Raw genomic sequence first — 21,752 nt, 5'->3', positions numbered from 1 at the left:
GGGACACCACAGAGCTAGCTCAAGAAGTGGTTAGAAATACATGCTATGGGGTCACACAGACCTGAGTTTCAGATGCAGCACTCTGCTCCTCCCTAACCCCCATCTCCTCCTGAAATCACACACTCTGGGACATTGCCACATTTTGCCATTTTAACACTAATCCTTCAACATCAGATTGCTAATCACTTACCCTGGGGGATTCCAAAAAAGGGAAAGCAGGTCCTTACCCTTGAGAAGCTTTCAATCTGGTTGACGGTATGTAGCCAAAACACAGCAAACAAGCTGAGATTAACTGTTTGCAGGCAGTGTGGATTTGTCGGTAGGAACAGGCATTTAAAGACAGGATCAGTACAAGGGATAGTTTAAAACAATAAACATTTTGTAAGTAATCTTGTTTCTCTTTTTCACCCTAGCTGCAGAAAAGCTCAGAACCAGATCAGAAGTTCAATTATTTCAAATACAATATCCCATGAAGTATGCATGCTTGTGGTATCACCATGCCCTTGGAACTGTGATATGGGGGGGGGGGGGGTTAATTTTCAATTTCCATTTTATATTTTTGCTATTATTTGTTCTCCAAGTAACAGACACCTTAATGAAATTATCTGAGATATAAATAAATGATAATATAGACAGAAACCATCAGGGAATACCCATCTTTCAATTTATATACTTAAAAGGTATACTATACTTATGAAATGTTTGAAGCAACTCATAAAAGTGCACACACTCCAAAATCTGACACTTAGGCAAAAACACAGAAGAGGAATTAAGTAAAGGAAGCAATGGTAACAGAGATTTCCCGGTGCTTGAGAATAAGAAAATACTATAATTGCCCAAAACGTTTTCTCTAAATATGATAGCAGCTCATATTTGAGAAAAGAGAAAAAAGGAGGGGAAATGCATTATTTTTCAAAGACCATATATACCAATGTGGCCACCCCATACCAATCTCAGTGAGAAATCTTTGAGCACGTATTGAATACCCATGACAGGCTGAAGAAGAGAATTATAACTCGCTACACCAGGAATTCACAATGAAGCAGAAAATTCGGCAACTTACATAAGCAATGATACAGTTTCAGTGCAATAGCACTACTCCTCTGAGAGGCAACACACAATTACTGAAACTTCCATGACCCCAGTCTCCTACTTTACCTGTTTTCTGTCATGTAACCCTAGCAACCAAACGAGGGGATTACTTCTCTTCCTCGTTTCCCAGAGTAGCTACGGTGGTTTTCACCAAAAGAAGTGCCATGGGACTGGGGTCCGAAGGGATGAGTAGAAGTACTCAGTGTGGGATATAAGAAAGATATTCCTGAGGGGAAAATAGCCTGTGCTATTTCCAGGCACAGACATTCATAAATCATAGCATTTGTGGAAGGCATGTCGTGCCCTGCAGCTTAAAAGTACAGAGTATGAAGGAAAGTGGTAGAAAAGGAGATTAAAAACAAAGAAAATCATGATGTGTTATATTTCCTCACGCATGTATTGACTTCATAGTTCAACAACGACACAACAGTTATTGCACATGTCAAAAATCAACATTTGAAATCCAGAAACCAGAGGAAAAGACTAAAATATACTCATAAAATAATTCATTGTACTAACGTATTTGCCATATATGTATACACACACAAGAGATGAATATCCATAATAAAGTGTTTCTCATGCATACTTATAGGCAAACTATCCGAAGAGGTAATTAACAGGTGTACCAACTGCCAGCTAATACATTAAAAGATAATCAGCCTTATTAGTAATCATACAAATTTAAATTCAAACAATTAGAAACTCTTTTTACCTAATAGATGGACCAAAAAAATAAAAGATTAATATACCGTAGGGGAGGCAAAACTTCAGCTCCACCCATCTTAAGTTTTTAAGCTGGGGCTCTTTAACAAAGTGACAAATCAACAAGAGAAAAACATTTATTAACTCATTCAGTGCACATCTCCTGGGAGGAACTTAGAGGAACTCAAAGAGGCAGCCCAGGATTTCAGCATATATAGCATCTTCAACTAAAAACAATAATGTGTAGGGAAATGATAGGTCCAAGTTTTAGGCTTCCCCAATGACAAACTGTGGGATGGTGAATATGTGGGAGGAAACGAATGAAGTAAAGTTTGTTTGCAGATTCCTCTGGTGCCCTCTCTGGACTGATAAGAACCTGTCTCCAGTAAAAGGAGAGTTTATATCTTGCCTCTACACAAAGGGGAGCTTTGCTCCTTTTTAATTGCCTTCAGCTCAAACAAATTTTTATGTCAAAGAGGCATATTTTGGGGTGACATATTCTGTTTTTCTTCAATATTATTTTCACAAATATTGTAAAGAAAAGGTCACTTCCTTTTTTTTTTTTAAGTTTTATTTATTTGTTTTTGAGAGACAGACAGAGAGAGTGAGTGAGGGAGGGGCAGAGAGAGAGGGAGAGAGAGACAGAATCCCAAGCAGGCTCTGCACTGTCAGCACGAAGCCTGATGAGGGGCTCGAACTCACACACCGTGAGATCATGACCTGAGCTGAAACCAAGAGTCGGACTCTTAACCGACTGAGCCACCCAGGCACCCGAGAAAAGGTCACTTTCTTTCACTGTTGGTGAAAATATAAACTACTTCAATATTCTGCAAGAGTGCTTGACATTATTCATCAGAATTTACAATGTCGATCCTGTAAGATGAGTAATTCAACCTCAGAGAATCTGTAAAATCCATCCTACCAAAATACTTTCACTTGGGCACATAAATGTATACATAAGGATGTTTGCTGCAGCATCATTTACAACAGCAATAAGATAAAAACAATGGAAATACTTAGAAGTCATGTTACAGTCATGTTACAGCTACACTATGGAATGCAGTGAAGCCTTGAGAAGAAACTACCTTTTAAAATGAAGAACAACAAGAACAACAAAAAATGAAGAACATTTAGGGGCACCTGGGTGGCTGGGTCAGTTAATCATCCAACCCTTGGTTTCAGCTCAGGTCATGATCTCACGGTTTCCTGAGTTTGAGCCCCACATCAGGCTCCATGCTGAGACAGTGCAGAGCCTGCTTGGGATTCTCTGTCTCCCTCTCTCTCTCTGCCCCTCCCCCACTCACACTGTCTCTGTCTCTCTCAAAATAAATGAACACTTTAAAAAAATAAATAAAATAAAATGAGGAACATTTATATGTATCATCCTATGTACATTTATATGTATCACTACAATTAGTGCTGAATGAAAAACACTAATGGATAGTATTTATAGAATGAATATACTCATGGTTCTTGAAAAACTATATGTGTGTATATTTACAAATGTAGGCACAGAAATTAATGAAAACAAGTATGGAAGAATAGATAATGAAAGGTAAAGTCCCCATCTCTGTGGCAGGAATTAGCTGGGGAGCCCTGTGAAATGGTGCATAAGGCAGAAAGAAGAGCAAAGGGAAAAGAAAAAAGACTTTACTTTTATTCTCTATGCTTTGCAAGCACTTTAATTTTACTATGATTAAAATGCATTCATGGATCTTACTTTTCAAAATAAAAATAAATTAAAAGTACTTACATCACAGCGTGAACATGTCACCATCATGGTCATCCTGGATTACCAAGGCAACTGCATTGCCCAGACTGGCCAGACCTCATTCTGATTTAGCCACCCCAGAGAAGCTCATCTAAGAACCATAGATTCTCAGAATTCTAATGTATTTGAAAAGCCATCTACTCAATCTCTTATTCAAGTGCTGGAGGCCCCTCTTGAACATCTCTGATCTCCCAGCTTTTACTAGATTCCTCTTCTAGTGACAAGAACCACTGCTTCCCATGGCCTCCTATTCCACCTCCCAGCATCTCTGCCAGAAAGACCTCCCTTGTATTAATCCAAAATAAGTCTCCATCTCTAATCCTGTGTGCTCCTCTGAACAGCTTGTAAGTCTCTCTTCCCTGAGGAGGAGAGAGGAGGCCAACACTATCTTCCCCTGGTGAATTAGACGAGCTTTCTCTATACTTAATGTTTGTCACACCACTAAGCATGCTGTGTTATAACTGTCTGTATACAAACAGACTGAAAGAACTGAACATCAAGCACCATATTCCAAGTACCGAGATCAAGGTCAGGCTCATGGGAGGTTTTCAGGAAATACTTGACAGATATGAGGATGGGTGGATGAATGGATGAATGGATAAATGGATGGATGGATGGATGGATGGATGGATGGATGGATGGGCAGATGGGTGGATAGACAGATGGGTGGATGGATGGATGCATAGATGGATGGGTAGATGGATGGACTTTTTAAGTTATTGTTTATTGAGCACTAACTTTATGCTTGGAACTCACTCCATCTGCTAAACAAACTATGAAGTAGGTATTACTATAATTATCTCCATTTTACCACTCAGGAAACAAAGGCTCAAAGAATTTTGTTCTTTCTAAATAAGGCCCCATATTTAGCAAAGTTGGAATCTGAAATTTGGATGGATGATTACAAAGTTTATACTTTGAACTATTTCATCACAGTACCATGAATTAATGAATGAATGAGAGAATGAGTGAGTGAACCAATCTACCAAACAATTTCTTATAGAGTCCCACTGTTTCAAAAATTCTCCATGTGCTTTGGAATTGTTGTAGTTTTCAAAAGGACGTACAGCTTTGATGGGGCTAAGAACGCTTGCATTCAATCAGTTCAAAAAAAAATTTTTTTAAGGAAAAAGCCATCATCAACCAGCCATTACTCTCTATTTTTATAGGAGGTGTGAAAGTAGACAGGATTTATCTCTAGCCCACCACTTTGAATTTGGAACAAACCTCAAATCTCATTGGTGGGAATCTGACAGGTACAGCAGTGGAGTGTTAAAACTTACATGAACTTTATTTAAACTTCATTTGGGTTCCTCCCTTATTTTGGAAAGCTTTACATCAAATTTTATAACAAAAGGAGAACATGCAATTTAAATTAAAGAGTTGGCGGAGGTTTGGGTACTTTCCAGCCTGAATTAGCAAACCCCAAAGGCCTCTAATTAGCTTTTCCCTCTGTTTCTTCTTAGTCTGATCATCAAAACCATGGATGAGAATAAAGCAAATCAGCTAAACTGCCTACTCCTCCTTCAAGATGTAAGTCTATTATAGACGAAACATATCTTAAAGGACATTTTGCAAATACTTCCCAAATCTACTGGGATGGCCTAATGATCTTTATTCTAGTTTGTCCCATTCTTAAACCAAGCACAGTAATTCTAGCCACAAAAACGTAAGATAATTTTAATATTGCACAGATCCTACCTTGAGAAGTGGCTTTCTCGTCTCCAATAGTGGCTGTTCAAAGTACAGTTTTTGTATTCCTGAAATACAGAAAGATAAGAAACGATTTACTAATTTCAGCCCTGTATTCATTCTAATGGACACACTAAAAGATACATTTGGGGCAAGCAATGAAAAGCTGTAGTTTGGAAATTCACCTAAAAGACCTATAATCACTCCCTTAAAAATTCATCATTGGTTTTGTTTGTTTGTTTGGCTATACTTACATGGCACATACATATCTGACTTTCTCTAGAATGTCCAGGAGTCTCATTGTCTAGTGAAAAATACACAGATGGGCTCTTGGTGCTTCTGGTTCTAGGCAACATAATAGAGATCAGATCATGTGTTTGCCTCATTTTTCTTATCAATGAAATGGAGCTTCAGTGACACTCAGATTGGGATAAAGGTGACTACCCTAAGACTCTCCTTCACTGTGGGTTTCCATAGTGGGAGCCATGGGCCCTGTATCATTGTCCCTATGGTTCCCTCACTCCTCTACCACCTGTTCATTATCAACCACACTAGCACGCCAGAAACAGTTATACTGGAAAGGGGAAAGTCACCATGCTGGCTCAGGGAAGCTCATCCAAGCTCAGGGAAGAACTGAATCAGTGGATTACAGATATACCTGCCTCTATGTGCCATATGTAACAGATTAAAGCAATTCATCATGTATTTATCAATACTTCTAATTGGCTTATGTTTCATACAAATTTATAAAAATTATTTTTATGAACTATATTATCATTTAAATGCTCTATGATAGCTATCTCTTCACTGGATCCTATCTTAAAATTTTTAAAAGGCAAATAAGGTGGTAAAATAGTAATGTATCAAAGTCAAATACCTCTATATAACTCAATGGGAATGGGACCACCAGGTAAAGAAGAAAGCAACATGCTTCCCAGGTCACAAATTAGTTCTGCCTGTAAAGATTCTGTTTCTTCATGATGAAATAAATAATGATGACATAACAAATGGCATGATCTAGCATATAATACTTTAAACCATGGCATTTTATCATTTAATCAATCGAGACTCTCAACAGTATTGTGTAGGTTTACAGAATAGGTGTATATGTTGCAGATAAAGAAACAGAGTGCATCAGAGTGGTTAAGGGTCTTGCACAACAACAAGTGGTTAATAAAATCCACTCCTACTATTTCAAGACCAGGACTTCTTATCCAATGTCAATATTCTACCCGCCCCGCCCCCACCCCATCAGGAGAGAATCTGATTATGGTACTATCGACCAAGAAAGGACTCTTAAATCATTCCCACCTTCCAGGAATGATTTTAGAAACATTACAAAAAAAGATCAAGTTTAACTAGCTTGTCTGCTCTGTGCTGTTGCCTCTTCACATAGCTCCCACATTTGAAATGAAGAAATTGAGGCTTAGAAATAATAATTTTCTGGAGATCCCACAGGTTATATACTTGTATATGTGTGAATTGGGTATCAAATCCAATCTTACTTCAAACCTATCTTACTTAAAACCATGCTGAATAAAATGTAGCAGAGAGCTGGATTTTGAATCAAGCCAATTTAAAACTCCAGCTCTACCAACTACCAGCCATGTGACTTTGGACTCCTAAAAGCCTCAGTATCATTTGCCGTAGATATTAAATGAGATGGTGTATACAATATAGTACCTGTGGGGAAAAGAGTAGCTAGTATTATAATTGTGATACATCAAACTGCCTTAAAGGAATGTATCATGAACCACAGTATTTCAGGCACCAGATTTGAGATGGAGCTGAGGGGTCCTCTCAAAACACCAATATGCACATCACATAAAAAAATATCTCTTCTGTAAGAAGCAGTGAGGGACAGAACCATAAACACATCTCCAGGTTCATTAAGCCACCACCATGAGCCACCATCTCCTGTCCTGGAGCCCAGCTTCTTTCCTGTTTGGCAGTCCAGTGATTCGCCCTATCATGAAATCACTGCTCTGGAACATGTGTAAGGCTACCAGATTTGGAAGGAGGTTGAGAGGTGGGGGAGAGTGGTAAGCATAATAGTGCATACCAAACCAGTCCCTGTAGTCAGGCTTTACGCTTGAAGATGAAAGCTTTCCTCTGAAGAGGTCACCAGAATGGCTATTGGCGCTAACAATCAAAGGATAGTCTCATAATATGAGATACACAATGATAGAAGCCTGCTGTCAGAACACAAGAGGACTCAAAGGGAAGGGTGAGCTTCCTCCCAGGCTCCAGAGTCCCCAAAGTAAGAATTAACAACAGGGAAGAAGTTCCTCATTATCACTTGTTCCTCCTACATCCTTAACAGCTAAAGGCAACTGATGCCGATTCATCATGCCAGGAAAGCCTTGCCATGGTCATCCTCCAGCCTCTGATGGAAATGGAGAAAGCTCTCACAGATTTGTGTGTGAATCCCAAGATGTGTTAACTTGGATGAGTAAGCCCTCTAAGTCTCAAGCTTCATCTAGCAAAATTTGTAGTAAAAATATACTACTATTATTACTATCTACTGTTACTATTCATATTATTTTTATTATCCATACTAAAAGAGACATATTGCTCAAAATTGATTTCTCTACTATAATGATTAGAATATCTCCTACATTGCCCATTTGTACCTCAAGATCCACTCTCAACCCTTCTACTTTGCCCTCCCCCAAAATCCTCTATCAACTGTATCAACATGTTCCCTTGCTCTTAGCTTCCAGTTTTGTTCAACCAAAGTTGAAAGTCGGGGGGATCATAATATCAGACACAGAAGAGAATGAGGTTGGGCTGTTTAGTCTCCTGACATCCCCTCTGCCAAGCCGCTGTGAGTTAGCTATATTCCTCTCCCAAAAGCCACAATTCCTATCAGGCAGCTCTTTCCTTACGTCTCTCTCTCTCTCTCTCTCTCTCTCTCTCTCTCTCTCTCTCTCTCTCTCTCCAGGTTATGGTACTCATTCTTTTCCCTTTTGCCTTTTCATTCCTGGGAATGGTAATAGCTCCACACCCTTGGTAGCCAAAGATCCTGCAGTACGCCTTGTTGTTTCCTTAAACCCTGTTTACACCTTTATAAACAGTCTCTGTATTAAATGGTCCTCAATTGTCCAACTGGAATGAGCCATCATTTTCCTATTTTCCTACCAGGGCCTTGACAAATACAAACATTAACTGGCTAATTTGCATAATAGAGGCAGTTCATCTTGCTAGGTCCAAGATATGGAAGCAGAGCATCAATAATTGACCTCTGCTTTTTTCATAATTCCCGTCTTCTAAGTCACCATCCACTAGTTCCTTTCAGTCATGGAGATCAACCTTCTGTCCCCTAAGCATGGCCTAGACTCTAAACTTCTGTTCAGTTACCTTTAGCCTAAAATGTGACTTAACTTTTTGCAGTTCAATCATCTGCTGTATCTCTTTTTTCTTTCTTTTCTAAATAGTCCTTCTACTTCCTTCCATCTGTGCTTGCCTATGCTAGCCATTCTCCCCTTCTCCCTTGTTAATAGGACTCCAGTTTGGTGCTGGTATGAGGCACTGGTATACTCAGGGAAGATGGTTCCAGATGGATGGATCATGATTGGCCTAGTCCAGCCATTGTAACCCCTTTCCTCTCTTCCAGTGACTGTTAAGGTAGTGGCCACGTGACAAGATCTAGACTACGGCAATTGAAAAAAAAAATCTGCAGAGGGATAAGGGAAGCAGTATTTTAGGAGAGATGTTCCTTCCTAAGAGAAAGAAACACAGGAACAAATGTTCTTTTCCTTCCTTCCTTTCTTCTTTCCTTCCTTCCTTCCTTCCTTCCTTCGACTTTGATGTTGTTATTGGAAGATGGACATTTGGAGCTTAGTCAGCCATCTTTTTTACTGAGAGGGGAAGTCAACACAATGGGAGAGAAGCTGATCCAGAACCTTGACATCACTGAGCTTCTGAATCAGCCATCCTCAAAATTTCTCATCCTCTTCCAAATTTCTCATTACATGAGATAATAAACTTATCTACATTAACCACTTTTACTTGATTATTCTGTTACTGATCACCAAAAGGATATTAAATGACATTCTACACCACACTAGCTGAATTCCCACTACGCAGGCATATTCCTCTTATCTATTTTTCTCTATTCAAGGCAGCTGGCAGTTCCATAAAACATCTAATGTGTCCTAAAATTCCTAAGAAAAAGAATAGCAGTGGGGGACCCATGGGGAGTCTCCTTTATGCCAGAACCCACAGTCCCACACAGGTAAGACTCTGGCTTCCTATTCCAAAGTTCAGTATCTTCAAATCCTTTATCTTTCCTTTTGAGAAAATACAGATGAGACCTTTCTGTTCTGCAAATATTAACATCATACACCAAAATCAGGGGCCAGTAGTGGCTTCATATGATTTTATCTACAGGTAGCATTTAGAAGTTTTTAAATAACTAGAAGGAACTCATCACAATGGGTAAGATTAGAAAAACAGTGGACTAAACAAAATAGAAGTGTATCTCCTTTTCATGTGAACAAAGGCATGTGTGGAGCCTCCATAATTGGTAGGCCCTCCTAAGTTCCTTCTGGCCGATTGTTCTGTTATCTGCAACATGTACTTTTATCTTGCACTCTTAAGACTTCTGTTCCAGTTCCAGCCACACTTTCTGAGTTCACAGTAGGAAACAGAGAGATAAGGAGGCACATCCTCCTCCTTTAAGGACACTTCATAGAGTTGCAAATCCAGTCAAAGCTTCAATTCAGGGCTGGATATTTTCTGTTTGTTTCTCTATCACATCCACTCTCCACGCTTTTCTACTCTGTTTTGTGCCTTGAGGAGTTCACCTGAATGGATGACATCAATGGGCTCCCTTGCTCTCTGGCTTTTGCTGAATGTAGCCAATGAGAGATACACTTAGGAGATGATAAGGTGGAAGATGAGAGGTTGAGGGAGCGATTTCCCCAGTTTGCTTCCTTCCAAGTGGCTAGGGGTTGGCTCTCTCCCTCCCATATAATGCATGAGTGGGAATTGCAAACACTAAAGGGTACATTGTCTGCAGAGAATATAAATGCCATAGTAAAACAAACTAACGGTCAACTTTTTATTATGACCATGCACAATTCTAAACAATGCCAATGATAACACACTCTGCCTGCCAGGACAGACCACTCCCACCATCACTCCTCCCTCATGATAGCCACCGCCTCTCCCAAAGGTCATGGCTCCTGTCAATCATCCCTCTCCATGGTGATTTTCTCTAGGTTTGGTAACCTAGGAGTGGCACTAGTTGTCTGCATATGCTCCTCTGAGTTTCCAAAACTCCTACGTGCAACTTTGTAACAAATAGTCACTTTATTAATTTGGCCAATTCCCCAATATGAAGGTGTCATCTATTTATTTCTCGCTGGCACCCTGGCTGATCCCACCCAGAAATAAGGGAGTCTTTATTCTGAAGGAGTCATGAGCCAAGATAAAATTTAGAAGTTCTTCACTGAGAGAAAAGGATAAACTAGATATTGGGAAAACAGCCTCCACCATCCTCATTAATGCTTTTTTCCTTATTTGAACTTGGAGATCACAGATCTACAAGATAAAATACTCTTATGATTATTCCCAGCCAAAACACTCATTCCTCTAACCACTTTTTCTGCTTCCCTCCAAGGAAAGTTTCAAGAAAACAAGCTAGATGGGAGCAACAGAATCGTACCTGCAGATAGCTGTCCTAAAGCCAAGTAGAAGGAGTCTGATTCAGTCCTGCTTTCCATCTACAGGTGCCCTTCAGTAGAGGCTATACTCACAGCATTGAACAACCAGCCTACCAATGAGAATGGAACCCTGGCCAAGTGGAACAGACACTGTCTTGTGTGCTATTCCCATGCATATCTGTTGGATATCTGTACTTTGCCTAGGAGAGCTAAAGGGATGGCAGTTTGGCCTCATCCCTGTACCCACAGACTCTGGGCACCTTCTAATCCCCGGGTCTGTTTTATGAAGTCAGGCCTGTCTATACTAGCCCATCCTTGGATCCTGGGCTGGATCAGCTTCAAAAGAGGAAAGCCAACTTGACAGCTCCTATTTCTTAACCATGAATTCCAGCCAGCCCTCACTTTTAGCTTGTCAGCATCCACATAGCCACTTCCTTGCAGTACTGGTCTTATTGAGGGAAGACAATGTTTACAGGAATAAAATGGCCTAGGATGAACAATTAATTGGAGAACTTTTGTCTCCCTTCTTAACCCACAAATACGGTAACTAGTAAATTTGGATTTCATTGTCTTATTACAAAACAGTCTGCCCTGAGAGAGCATTTGAAAAGAGTCTCCACAGGCAATGAGATATGCTTTTCAAAGCCTTGTGTCACTGTCATGGCAATCAGCAGACAGGCCTCTATTGTGCAGGAGCCCTGCTGCAGGGCCCAGGGAGCAGGACTTCCTGGGAGTGGGCTGCTGTTGTTGGCTTGTTGCTACAACAAAGCCTCTGAAAGAACTTCCTGGGGGGCCAATGTTCAAAGTCCTCACAAGTTTGAATACAGGTCTCCATTCTCCTCCCTGTGCTTGACTGGAAATTCCTAGCTTTTCTGAAAGAGAGACAAAGCCTTACATGGGGAAATGTGGAGGGTGAGTTTTGTTTGGGCTGGTTGTTTTCCATCTCTGTGCCAGATACTCCACACACACGTCACCTTGAACCTTCAGAAAAGCCCAGCAAAGTAAGCGTGACCATCCTCATCTATAGAAAAGGAAACTGAGGCTCAGAGATGTAAATTACCATGTGGCCCCTCAGAAGCCGGGAAGCAGCCAAGCAGTGACTGGATCTCAGGCTGGCCTGACTCTAAAGCTCCAGTCTCCATCTCTGTTAGCACCTTTCCCAGAACTGCTCAGCAAGCCAGGGGTGAGACCCCATGAATACAAACCCTCAACTCTGGCCTCCACAGCAGACCAAGTTGCTGCCTTGGAGTGGAAGAAAATCATATTATCATGGTAGCAGCATGACAATGCAGGCCAGTTGCCTGGGCCGAGAGCAAGGTGATCATCAGCAGAGGATGGGGTCGTGGGATAAGATGGGTTTATCAATTATCGTTTGCTGTATGATAGCATGCTTCAAAACTTAGTGGGGTAGAACCACCACAGTTGACTATTTCTTGTGATCCGTGCTTTGACTGGCAGTGCTTCTGCTCCATGCCATGTTTCTCTAGCATCACTCAGGCATCAGTATGATGTCTGGGGTGATTTGGAAGTTCCCAGAGGCCTCTCTCAAGAGTCTGGACCTTAACGCTGGCTGTTGGCTGTGGGGCGACAGTAGTTTTTTAGGTGGTTGGTATTTGTGTGTGGAATTTCGGCCTCGAGTATCCCTGCACATGTCCTCTATCTCCAAGAGGATATAGCTTAGACTTCCTTACAGCATGGTGGCTCGTTCTAAGTGAATGAAAGTAGTAGCAAGCAGCTCTCCTAAGGACTAGTCCCAGAGCTAGCACAATATCTCTTCTGCCACATTCCATTGGTGAAAGCAAATCACAGGCCAGCCCAGGTTCTATAAGAGAATTAGACTCCATATCTAAGTAGAAGGAGAAATATGTGCAGAGATAAAAGAGAGGACCTACTAGCAGCCATCTTGAGAGAAAATCCATCACAGCGAATGTATTTAAGATTCTCTTTCAGGAGAAATATGCCCTGCAGAAGCAATGGAGAGAAGTATTTCTTTGCAGCTGTGGTGAACGGGCGTCAGCTAGAATGCCAATACTGATTGGTCATGGCTGCCTGGGGTTGGTGTGCATGGAAGAGGATTCTGAGGTAGCATCTGGGTCCAGTAGGAAAAAGTCCCTCAACTGAATCATCTATCCATCCATTCCTCCTTTGTTTCAAAGATATTTATTGAGTTCCTGCCATGTGCCAAGGACTCTTCTAGGTGATGAGAGCAAAGCAGTGAAAACACACACAAGCACTACATCCTTTCTCAAGGGGTTGACACATCTGTGGAGGAGACAGGCAATAAATAAATAAATATAAAATACGTTAGGTAGAAATTAGTCCTAAAAAAGAAAATAAATGTTTCTGAAAAGTAATAGGTGTATTAATCATGTCTTTTTATTTTCTGTGTTTCTAATACTTGACAATTTGGAGCCTGGTTGACCCTGGAAAGACTGTTCTTTCCAAGTCTAGCCAATTCCTGGACACAGTAAGGGACTGGCCCAGGGGCATGCCTTTCATATGCAAACTCACTCATCCAGAGCCCACAGGCTCGCCTCCCCACCCCCACCCCACTCAGGTACCAGACAATCGGGGAGAGCCCCCACACTCCAGAGCCTGCTGAAATTATTCAAACTAGCCAATCCTAAACCTGATGACCTTGCCTCACCTGTTCCTTCCCATGGAAACCACAATAAAGGTTCTGGCTCACATTTCCCCTACTCCCCCTGTCTCCTACCCACCCTCATGATTCCCAAGTGGCCTTGTATGGCATGGCATGCCCCTTCCACTTGAAAGCGGTAACAAAACTTCTTTTCAATGGCAAGTGTCTCCTGATCTGTTGATTTCACCACACCTGAATAATAATAAAACCTATATTTAAAATCAAACAATAAGGATCTTTCTAATAAGGCAATATATGAGCAGATGCATGAAGACAAGAATTCAGCAATGAGGGTAAGGTGGAGAAGAACATTCCAGAGAGAATGGTAAATGCAAAGGTCCTAGAAGTCATTCTCAGGATATTTGAGGAATACTGTGGCTGCAACAGAGACAGCAAGGGGGAGTGCTGAGAGATGAGACCTGGGAGACAGCGGAGGCAGAGAATGAGGCTCAGCCATGGGGAGCAAGGGGTGTTTCAAGCTACTCTGTGCGGGCGCTGTCCTGTAGAAATGCAGGGTGAGCCGTAGATACAAGCCACATACGTGATTGAAATTTTCTAGGAGCCACATTTTAAAAAGTAAAAAGAAACAGGAGCAAACAATTTCAATAGTATACATTATTTATTCCAACATATCAAAAATATTACCACCTCAACCTATAATCAATATAAAAATTATTAATAAAAAATCTTACTCTTCATACTGAGGCCTCAAAATCCAAGTGTGCATTTTATCCTCACTGCACATCTCGCTTCAGACCAACCATGTTTCAGGTGCTTGACAGCCCACACGTGACTAGTGGTTACCACACTAAACCATGCTATTCCGTATCATCTAGACCAGTATTTCCTAAACTGGTCTGTCCCAGAAAACTGTTGTTATTAATAAATACATTGAGAGAACAGACAATTTTCTCTGTGCTCGCTATAAACTGAATATCTGTGTCCCTCTGCCCTAAAACTCATATGCTAAAACTTAATCCTTAATGTGCCGGTATTTGGGTGGGGCCTCTGGGAGCTTATTACATCATGAGGGTAGAGCCCTCATGAATGAGATTAGTGCCCTCATCAATGAGATGAGAAGGCCAGCCTTCCTAGGTGAGGACACAGTGAAAAGACAGCTATGAACCAGGAAGAGGACTCTCACCAGACAATGTATCTGTCAGCCCCTTGATCTTGGACTTCCCAACCTTCAGAACTGTGAGAAACACATCTCTGTTGTTTATAAGGCACCAAATCTATGATATTCTGTTTTTTAAAGATTTTATTTATTTACTTTGAGAGAGCGAGCATGAGCGGGGGAGGGGCAGAGAGAGATGGAGACAGAACCCCAAGCAGGGATTCTCTGCCAGTGCAAAGCCCAATGTGGGGCTCGAACCCATAAACCATGAGATCATGACCTGAGGGGAAATCCAGAGTCAGAGACTTAACCGCTGAGCACCCAGGTGCCCCTACAATACTCTATAAGTGACTAAGTGCTCAAACAAATAAAAGCAGAGAAAACACTAGTTAAACAAATTTAAAATTTTTCTTTGAAAATGATTTTCAGCTGAAAGAAACAGCAAAACTGGGGCTATGCCCCCTTGTTCACTACACATTAGACAGACCCAGGATTAGAGTCCAGCCGGACCACTACTAGCTGTGACCTGGGTGATCCGCTAAACCCATCTGAACTGTACTTTCCATGTATCTAATATATAGACCTTAACACCTATGCCACCAAACTGTTCCAAGGTTATATGAGAAAGTGTCTCCCTAATCTCAAAACATTTTACAAATGTAAGAGATTGCAATTACTGCAGCTGCTGCCTCCAGGTGAGTGCCAGAGACAGAAATATTAACCTTACACAACAGGCAAGCTGTCCATGCAAAGGGGAGTGAGCTGGAGGAACCGCTAAGCTGGGGAAAGTGCTAAGGAAAGAAGCATCTGGACGCTGATGCCTAACTCACATCAATGGTCTCTACACACTTATATTGCTTACTGTACCAGTCAGGGTCCCAGAAGAAAACAGCACACTCTAAATCATTTGAAGACAGGACCATTTTCAAAATGTAGCATGTAGAGAAACTACATAAGGAAACGCAGTACCCCAGGACTAGGGGCTGTGAGGGCTGGTACCACCCTTAATCCTGAAGGCACGCAGGGCAGGAGCAGTAGATAGAATCTGGAGGCAGAGGGAACCGTGTCGAGAGACTCGCTAGACGTGACCCTCAGTTCAGGGACACAACCAACCCATGGGAACATGTCAGGGAGGGAGCAGATGGAATGAATACCCTGACCTCACTCTCTTTCCTCCCTTCGGTAATCTGCCAGGAATCCACATTGGCCAAATCCAGAAATCAGAGGGCAAGGAAATATCGACACGGTTCGTGCAGAAGCACCTCCCAAGGCAGAGTAGAGGAGGGTTCCTCCTTCTGGAGGGCATCTCTGGAAAAAACACAAAGGGCATCTAGCACCGTCTCTCCCATATATAGACAGAACGCAGGCACATTTGGAAAGCAATTGCTGCTTTTCTGAGTCCATGAGCTCAAAGGAATGTGAAAATCCTGGGGCTCTCTTGCCACCATAGGGGAAAAGCCTATCTGAGAACGAGAACAGGCAGGGGTAGGCAAAGCCGAGTGATGGAGGAAAAGAGAACTCGGATGACACACTCTAAACCCCTGAATCCATCCATACATGAAGCCACACAACCTACAGTGAGCCATAAGTGAAGCTAGATTCACCAGTATTATAGGCTGATAGAGTATATTTTTCTTAAGCTAGATCACATCGCCTTCTATCACTTGAAACTAAAAGATTCCCAACTAACACTTCTTACTGTAAATGAAGAAACCGAAATGCCAAGAAACCAATTAACTTGAAAAAATTCACATGTACACTAAACGGCAGAGCTGTGATTCTATTCCAGTTTAGCTCCAAAGTCTGTGCTCTCCCCTGCACCCCACAATGCCCTGGAGCCTCTTGTTCTCCCGACCCCTGCCACGGACAGTGATTTTCAGACATGCACGATTCTACTTGAGCCACAAATGCCTCTAGATTACAGACCCCACTGGAGCTAGAATTCCCACGGCTCCTCCACCCTCTCTGGCTTCTCGCACTTCTTTGTCATGCACCTTACATCGTCCTCCTCTCCAAAAGCTGGTCATCACAATCTGAACAGCTCAAAGAAGAGACCTGTGACTATGTCGTAAAGAGAGGAAAATAAATCTTGCTGATTTGGGATACAACTAAAAGGCAAGTCTCCACAATAGCCCTTGGAGTAAATGACAAGATCCATTCTCACCGATGGCAGAATGCCATATTTTGACAATGGTTTCAACATGAGCAGTCTGCTGGGAGGGCGGTCTTGGTGATGCTTCTTGAAAAATCCTTTTAAAAGATGCAGTATGCTTTCCCACATGCCCATTTGTTCAGAAAAGGGAGAAAATGTCACACAGGAAAACTGAGATGACTTTTGAAAACCTGAACAATGACAGCCATTGATAAAAGCATGAATGTAGTAAAAAAAAAAAAAAAGTAACACTCCCTTCTCCCTTGGTAGAAATTTCAAAACACATTATGTTCTTGGCCGTGGAGTACACTCTGTCTTGGTAACTGGATCCTCACCTTGTAGGCAAATCAGCCAGACAAGAAAAAGACATAAAACAGAGTGGGAAAACAACCCCTAAAATTCCTCCCAACACACACACACAGACACATGCACACACATGTACACACACAATCACATACACACACACACCAGGAAATTTACCCAAATGCAGCAGAAACAGAGAGTGCACTGGCTTTGGAGACAGAGAACACTGGGTATGAATCTTGACTCTGCCACAATACAGTATGTGAACATATTTAACCTCCCCAAGCCTCATCTGTAAAATGGAAATAATAACCTACCGCTTTGGCTTGAAGATTGTAGATGGCTATATAGATTCAGTAAGATGACATAGCTATTGACCCATAAATCATAGTGATTGTTAATTACTCTCCCTTAGGAACTGCTCAGGTCAGGTCTCCCTCATAGGTCTTCAAGCACGTCATAATGGTGAAGCTTTGGTTTCAGACAAACCAGGGTTCCAATCCTGATTTAGTCAACTCCTAACTGTGACTTAGCACAGTTTACCGGTTAGCTTTTGCTGCTTAAGAAACAACCACAAAATCTCAGTGGTATTCAGCAATAAGCACTGATTTCTCCTGAATGGCTATGGGTCAGCCAAGAGTTGGCTACTCCAAATTAGACTAGGTGGCTCTTCTTCTTCCTATAGCACTTGCTCACACACCTTCAGGTTGGCCAGGAAAGCTTTTCTGAGGTGGCTTTGTCCACACATCTCCCTTTCTACTCCTGGGATCAGCAAACTATATTTATCAGCATCTGGGCACATTTTCATGGCAATGGTAAAAGAACCAGAAGGCAAGCAAAAACACACAAGGGTTCCACGGTCCTAGCTAGGTACTGGCAACCATCACTTCTGCCAAATTCTGTTAGTCAAAGTTGGCTCACACCCAAACCCAAGATCAAGGGGCTTCAAAATACTCCTATCCCTTCAGTGGGAGGAAGTGCAAAAGTTACAAAAGGGTAAAGAATCAGTGAGGATAATGTAATCTGCCTCAGAATAGCTACATAACCTGTCTTGGCTCCTTAATCTGTCTTGGTTCCTTAATCTGTAAAGTACAAAGTGGATTCTATATTTTTTTGAGAGAGAACAGGGGAGAAGCAGAGAGAAAGAGAATCCTCTCTGGAGGCTGGGCATGGAGCCTGACATGGGGCTTGGTTTCAGGACTGTGAAATCATGACCCGAGCCAAAATCAAGGGTCATATGCTTGGGGCACCTGGGTGCCTCAGTAGGTTAATCGTCCAACTCTTGATTTCAGCTTAGGTCATGATCTCACAGCTCATGAGATAGAGCCCCACTTCAGACTCAGCACTGACAGCACAGAGCCTGCTTGAGATTCTCTCTCTCTCTCTCTCTCTCTCCCCCTACCACACATGCCCTCTCTCTCTCAAAACAAATAAACATTTTTAAAAAATAAAATAAAATGAAACCGGCTTTAAAAAAAAGAGTCAGCCACCCAGGTGCCCCAAAGTAGATTCTTTTAAATACTAATGATGTATGTGTGGGCCCACACAGTGGACAGCACAGTGCCAAGCTCATAAAGAACACTGGATAAATGTTGGCTAATAATAGTAATCAGTGTAGTGGGAGTAGAGTGATACCCTGTCCCCAATTTTCTATAGTTTTCTGGCCTGCTTTACCCACTCATTCATTTATTAACTCTAAACAATATTTCTTGACCATCCATATAATTACCATGTGCCAGAAACTTTCTCAGTTTGCTGACCACACAATAGAGTGATTTCAATTAATATTTTTATGGCATTTTCACACCCACAGTCTTATCTGATTCTCATAACTACCCTTTGCTGTAAGTCTTATTATCCCTATGAAATAAAAGGTGGTCAGCACCTTAGCTCTGGCTAAGTATCTCAATGATCTTTGGCAGACAAGCAGCAGACAAGAGGTCACAGAACCATGAGGTCAAGATTCTGTGTCCAGGCACTACCAGGCTTACTTCAGGATGGGACTGCCACTTGGAATCTCCTTCTCACCCAGAATTCATGGATTCTAAAAGGTTTCAAGCAAACATCACAGTATCCTGTGCCACGTGGTGGCATTTTTTTCTCTTATTCACTTACTTATGAAACAGTTAATGTCTGGCTTATGTTCTGAAGGATGATGGGCTTTATCCTGGAGAAAGAAGAAATGGGAGATCAGAGAAGGACTGGGCGTTACAGACAGAAGTACAGTGTAAGCAGAGGCAAGTGGTGGGAAACTTCAAGGTACGCATGAGAAAGTGAGGAAGTTTCATGAGAAGGCATTCATTTCAAGGCTGAGATGGAGAGAAATGACATTGGAGAAGTAGTCTGGCATTTGGTCAGAGAAGGCCATGTAGGTCATGCAAAGGAGCTTGGATGTTAGATTATAAACACTGAAGAGTGGCTTGAAGGTTTCAAAAAGGCGCATGATGGAGACAAGTCTGAACTTTCCAACAGGCTGTGTGCCAGCTGTGCTGGTAAGAGCTCTGAAGAGTATCCCATCGTCATAAGAAAACAACCGGCAGGTATGCCACTTGGCTACACTGGAGAAATGAAGTGGATGGAAGAGCTGGTAGGGTTGGGGTCGGGCCCGCCCTTAGCAACATAACAGGTGAGGGGAATAGTTCTACAAGCATGAAAGAGGGAGGGGCCTGAAAAATCAGAGTTGCATACAGCAGCCCTGAATGGCCAGACTGCAAGGAACCCTGGAGGGCATTTCACCACCCCTCTCCCTACAGGGGAGAAAAATCATTGCCTACAGAGTACATACTCCGGTCCCACAGGAGCTTCCTCAATGCCAGCCCTGTGCCTGCCTCACCCCGTCCATACATCCCACCTCCTCTCAAGTCACATAGGGCACCTGAGTACCTATGGTGTGCAGGTACTTCAGAGGTCAGAGGACCAGAGACCTTGGGACATCCTGTTACTAAGGAACCCCTGTCTGTCTCAGTGACCCCAGAAACTACGAGTAGCAGCATCACTGCTCCTCTTTCTTGGCATGGCCCCCAACAAGCCCTTCTCTCCTTGTACTCCCTGCACTCTGGGCCCCCATGCAGGCCAAGGAGACAAAGCCACCAATGGCACACAGAACCAGCATCAGCTGTCCTAAGAACAGATCCCAGGATCCAGTGGAACATCTGTGAGTGAGACTAAGGCTAATCCTCTAGGAGGAGATACTGAGATAAAGAGAATGAAAGACCTCAGGAAACCAGACAAAGAGTGGCTAAGGAAGCCCAGCCTGACCTTCCAACCTGTCCAATGGATACTACCTTAATGGTCCAACCCTTCCTGTCATAGCTTTAATCCCCACACATCTTAAAAGCCCCCTGGAAGCTGTCTTCTGCCTTCTGATCCGAGTCTTTACTGAATGAAGGAGTCTTCAGTCTGACTCTGGTTCATACTTAAACATCAATATGTATGACTTTGGCCATGCATTTCAAGGTCTCTAGGACTATTTCTCATCACTAAGGTAAAAGGCTATTAATATCACCAGCCCACTAACTCATTCACACAATTCTCCAACACCCTTAGCAGAAACTGCGCTTAAAATATACCAAAGGGAGGCTACTTGCCTCTAGCAAAATGCAATTGTTTTCATAAATCAGAAGAAAATGGAGGAGATGATTGACAGGATAAATCTAAAGGAATACATCTGGGGTTCAGGGTCTGTTGGCAAATAATTTTGTCTCATTCCTCTCAGAGGTCTATGGGGAATAAGGTGTATATTATTAGAGGAAAAGGCTCTCTTCAGAGAAAGATCAGCTGTGAAACAGGTAGCTCAAAAGACCAAAGGCAGGCACAGTGCCCTCTGTTCTAGCACTGAGATGCCCCATGCAATTAATGTCACCTCTGCGGGCTGTGAGGCTCTGCTCTGGAAATAGAGGGAATCAGACAGGGTGCTTCTCCAGCTCTATGATTTTAACCTGAAACCAGATTGAGGAAGATTAGAAATCAAAGCTCATGACCACAGGGGAAATCAAACAGAATCCCTAGGCTTAATTCAGTCTCTTTATTGTTTCTTTGTCTAGCTTCTGGTTTTTCTTCCTTATGGGCAATCTATCTTCCCTAAAGCTTAAAAAAAAAAAAAAAAAAAAACTTGTTTAGTAAAAAAATAAAAACGCTCCCAGAGGGAGGTCTGTGGGTTTGTGGGAAAATGGGACAAGGACGAGCTGTCCTAAGGTAACAGAGACAGAGAATCTAAGCAGACTCCCGCTCCAGGCCCCCTTCCAAGCTGGACGTGCAGGGCAATTACAGAACATCTTGGAGGAGCCTGGGCCTCAGAACCACCCGCAAATCAGCCCCAGGACTGCTCTGGCCCGTCTCCTGCTGCTAGCTGGCTTGGCATCTGCTGTGTCAGTTGAAGCCTCGTGTGGTCTGCACGGCACACGGATGCAGAGCCAGGCTGTCACTCAGACTCTGTGACGCTCCCTTGGCACGTGAAACCCAGGGAGCCACCTCACAACAAATGCAAAATACAGGCTTCTGCTGGGAGCTTCAAGGGATGTCAAATTTTCTGCGGCTTATTTTGAAATCCTTCTAAAAATCATTTTTGTTTTCCACAAAGATACCTTAACAGACCCCTCCAACTGGTTAGACAT

The 21,752-nt window shown here is 42.3% G+C and overlaps 1 long non-coding RNA gene across 1 annotated transcript in view; it reads right to left on the bottom strand.

The window, feature by feature from the left end:
• Positions 1–4,706: 4,706 nt before the first annotated feature.
• Positions 4,707–21,752, bottom strand: part of LOC128312828 (uncharacterized) — a 107,613-nt gene continuing 90,567 nt past the window's right edge. Inside the window, exon 4 of the long non-coding RNA XR_008292627.1 lies at positions 4,707–5,325. This is a non-coding gene — a long non-coding RNA (uncharacterized LOC128312828). The remainder of the gene's footprint in view (positions 5,326–21,752) is intronic.

The sequence above is a fragment of the Acinonyx jubatus genome, chromosome F2 (genome assembly GCF_027475565.1).
Source record: "Acinonyx jubatus isolate Ajub_Pintada_27869175 chromosome F2, VMU_Ajub_asm_v1.0, whole genome shotgun sequence".
NCBI classification, from domain to species: Eukaryota; Metazoa; Chordata; class Mammalia; order Carnivora; family Felidae; genus Acinonyx; species Acinonyx jubatus.
This window is presented reverse-complemented; position numbering and strand designations above follow the sequence as displayed.